General features: G+C 39.8%; 1 pseudogene; it reads right to left on the reverse strand.

The window, feature by feature from the left end:
* Positions 1-1,647: 1,647 nt before the first annotated feature.
* On the reverse strand, positions 1,648-3,034 carry LOC138143585 (leukotriene A-4 hydrolase-like; annotated as a pseudogene).
* Between the last annotated feature and the right edge of the window lie 1,455 nt (positions 3,035-4,489).

Here is a 4,489-nt window from a genome sequence, read left to right on the forward strand (position 1 = left end):
CTAGGAAACATGGCCTAATATTTGGAAGTAGGTGGACCCAAGAAATACTTTTCATATGGGGAGGCAGGGGGAGGGAGGAGCAAAGAATTCCCCAACAAAAATCATGATAGCTACAAAAGGAACTTATTAATACTTAGTACATTCTTAGGCCATTATCCCTGCTCTGATTTCCTCCCTTTCCAATATCACTCTATGGCAAAGGTTCTTGACATCTGGTATGAAAACTTTCTTTTTATAACTTTGAATAATATTGGTTTCTTTTATAATCCTATGTATTTTATTTTATTCATTTAAAAGCATTATTCTGAGATGTTTTATCATACTGCCAAAGGCATCTATGACATAATAAAAATTAAGAACTCTGGAACTATAGTTGGCTTTTTTATGGACCAGTATTACTCACTGAATCCACACTGTCATTTGCCACTTAAAGAACGACACTTGTATCTAGGCTTGGAAACAGAAAAACCCATACTAGGCCACCCTGAAGAAATCAAAGAAAAAAAACATGCATATTTATATCTACTTCTACAGCTCTGTCTCTACCATCTCTCTAGAATAGTATCTATATTCTTATATGGATATCAATCTATAACAGCTCTCTTTACAATAGTAAAGACATTGAAAACTAAGTGACCCACCTTCTATTGAAGAATGACTAATAATTACAGATAGTGCCATAAGAAATGATGAAATGGACACTTTTAGGGGAAACTGGGAAAATCTTTATGAACTGATGCAAAGTAAAGTAAGTAGAACACTTGATACGATGACAATGACATGAAGAAACAAAAAACTTCAAAAGACTTTAGGACTCTGATCAAATGCAATGATAAATCATGATTTAAAAAAGAATGAAGATGAAACAGGCCACTCACCTGACAAAGAGGTATTTATATTATGCAGCTAACCTTTATATAAATATATCCCAATCTATAGATGTGTGTGCATATGTGTGTTGTAACCCTTGTGCTTATTATATTCCTGAACTGTGTAAAAGACCTCATTTTGCAAAACCCCACCTTAAAGAATAATAGGAAATCTAAAATAAGGGATGCTGAAAAATTTTATCACCCCTTTCTTAGACTATTGCAATAGCCTCTCAATTAGTCTCTCTGTTTCTTCTGTCTTTCCCTTTATAGCCTATCCTTTACATAAAAGCCAAATTAATTTTCTTAAAACACAGGTCACTCCCCTTCCTTAAAATTCTTCAAGGGTATTGAAGTATTGCCTCTAAGATAAAACAAAAAATCCTTGGCTTAGCATTTAAAGTCCTTCAAAATCTGACTCTGTTTACCTTTTTTTTGCTTATTTCACGTTATACCTCTTCATACAGTCTCTATACTAGTCAAACTGGTCAGTTGTATGGTTTGTCCTTCAAACTTGAGGAGGACCATGACATCAGGGAGATGATGACATGATTTGCAATTGACTTTGATTTGAGTGAGGGAGGGCTGTGCAAAGTTACCAGCCTCCCTTTCTCCTCCACAGCCATCTGAATACAATTCAGATATCGATCAGGGTGACTGCAGATGACCCAAGATACAGTGGGAGACCTTGGCTCTTTTAAGCTAAGGTCTTTTTGTTTTTAATCTCAGCTCCATTTTATTTTGACAAAAATCACTGATACGATAGAATACAAATCTAGGAGTAAATGGGAATGTGTGGTTACAGAGTGATTCACAGAATATGTTTTAGTCATTCACTACAAAACTGAGTGGTAGACAAGTGTGCAGGTGGGTGATGTCCTCAGTCCACTTTCAGAACTTTCCCCACCAGCATGATGGTCAGGGGATGAATATTAGTTTTGTGCTATTGGTGGGCCCTGAGAGCCAGACCCTGGGATTTATCAAAGGCAGCAACATCCTTGAATAGAGGGTGGGTAAACTTCAGTCTTCCTTGTCCTGTGGCCATTTCTAGAGCCAGGGGTGTGGTGTCTTCCCACTTAGACAGGATGCAAAGGTGCAACAATCTGAAGCATATCTCAGAGTTTTTAACAGTGTTGAAGTTGTACACCTCTGAATTTGCTGTGTGTGTGAGACACCGAAATTGGTGTTGCCACTAGCATCAATACTAGAAACTCAATCAACTGATGAGATGGTATATCCTTTGTCTGTTGAACAAAATGTGTCCAAATCATCTTCTTTGGCTTTGATCCACCGTTGGCTCAAGTTAATACAAGCCTCTGTTAGAATCATATCATAATTTGGTTTTACAGGTGGCAGATAGGGAGAGAAGAACCAGGTCTTCCAGTCAACTTGGTTAAGAAACATAGATTTTTGTCTTCTAAGTGGGAATAGAGGAAGGCTTTCCAATCATTGATTGTTATGCTCTTGTAGGAAAATTCCTTAATATAAGCTTTTAAGAATGCCAGGAAAACTTCTGGTTCTCCTAGAAGCTGTTTGAGACAATATATCAGAGTAAAGCCCTTCTAGTGTACAGAGGAATCATCAGGAGCCATATCCTTCAGTCTCACCACCATTTTGGTGAAGGCATGAGTATCTCCAAAAGTCTTGTTAGAGTTCTGTAATTCTCCCCATCCTTCCAATGCTTAGGAATATCTGAACTTTTCACCACATAACTGACTATAAACATGGTGTTTCAGGTACACAGTATGTCCTTCATTTAACCAAAAGTGATCCCAAGTTTTGTTCATCACCAGGTTTCCTGTCCAGTTGTCAAGAGATCTCATGGGCAATCACACTGGAGAGTGACTTGTCACCTGCCAATAAAGTAAGGCAAGGATTTTCCATTCCACCATAAGGGAAGGAAGATGGTAAGACAGGAAGTCATAATGTCCCCAACATATGGTCCTCCCAGATTTTCTGCAATTTTCAACATCCATTCAATCTCAGAAAATTCCAAAGCCGACTATTCTACCTGTTCTTCTCACACCACAGCAATAATCTTGGGCCAATCTTTCTGCTTTCTGAGGTCCCAAGGACAAGAGCCATGAGAGAGCACGATATTGGGACTTTTTGTATGAAATTATAAGTTTTCCTATTGGAGCCCGCAGGATCAGGGGCTTCTCCATCACGGACAGCACTAATAAGAGCCACCAGTTCTTTGGAAACTGATACCTCCGTACTGTAGATCAGGTTCACGGGGGGAATGTCCTAGCAGAGGTGAATCACTCTGCAGCGGATGTCCTGGCAAGGGCTGAAAAGACAGGGCTGTTTCTTCCCAGACTTCTGTTTAGTAGTGAGCTATTGCAGAGCTAAAGATTGGGGGATGTCTCATAGGAAATTTCCACAACCACTTCTCCCTTTGTGCTCAGTGCCACAGAAGATTGATTTCCAGTGGGGATCCTCTGAAGCTCTGCCTTTCACCCAGAGAGGATTGAACTTCTGTCCATTAATCACCACTTTTTCTATTTTAAGATCCTTTGCATCCAAAATCAGGCTTCGAGGCTGTCCTCCTGTGAGCGTATGGTTAGCTGGGCCATGGACGGCAGTGCCCACCAGGCGAAGTCAAGTGCACAACCAGATGCAGGTGTGTGAGGTGGCAGACGGAAGTCAGCGAGGCCAAGGAGCACCAGTCGGGTGCCTCTGCCTTGGTCCCTCAATGAGATCCAGAGTGAATTGGGTTTAAAACTTAGTCTTTAAGAAAGAAATCTAGCAGGTAAACCACAAGTTAACTAGGTAGCTTTCAGGGTCTTCAAAATTTACTTTGGACAGAGCACCCTCCAGTAAGGGGAGAGGAGAGGAGAGAACAAGCTGAGTTGCTCAACAGTAAATGGCAAGCTAGGTCCCCACTCAGGCAGCTTGGACTACTTACAGGTTGTGTCCAGTCAGCACTTCTCCAAACATAGTATCCCATTTCCTACATACAAGCCTTTATTCTGGTCACCTCCCCATGGCTCAAATGTCAAAAATCTTCCCTCAACCTTTCTTCACCTCATAGAATCCCCACAGTATTGCAAAGTACAACTCAGGTGCTACCTTCTATATTAGCCCTTTAAAAGCCCCAGGTTATTAGTGTTCTTGAAAATTATAGATAGATTTAGATATATAGATATATGTGTATACATATACATGTACATATTATATGTCTAATATTATATTATCCCAGTAGGATGTAGGCCCCCTGAAGGCAGAGATTTTTGGTGTGCTTATTTTGTAAACCCAGTGCTAATAGTAGGTCCTTAATAAATTGTTTTTGAATGAAAAAATAACCATGTGATAACCTGTAAGGGCAACCATGGACTGGGTTAGCCCCTTTTGTACTCCCTTATAAGAGGCCAGGATTGACCGAGCAATGTGGAAGCATGGGGTCAACATTGCAATGAAATAAGACATTTCTAGGACATTAAATGGTTAACAAAAGGAAACATGTAAAGGTATAACACAGAAAGGATACAATATGTAGGTCAGGTAAACAAAGTTTCTCTCATTTCAATATAGAAATGCTTCTGGATAGTAGGATAAGTTGTGGTGACTTGCTCAGTTTTGGAAGATCCAATAATTATGACAGGCCCCTACTTTAGGTA

Source organism: Petaurus breviceps, unplaced genomic scaffold (assembly GCF_028583685.1).
Source record: "Petaurus breviceps papuanus isolate PSGF00001 unplaced genomic scaffold, PetGlider_PUasm1.0 90650, whole genome shotgun sequence".
In the NCBI taxonomy this organism is placed as follows: Eukaryota; Metazoa; Chordata; class Mammalia; order Diprotodontia; family Petauridae; genus Petaurus; species Petaurus breviceps.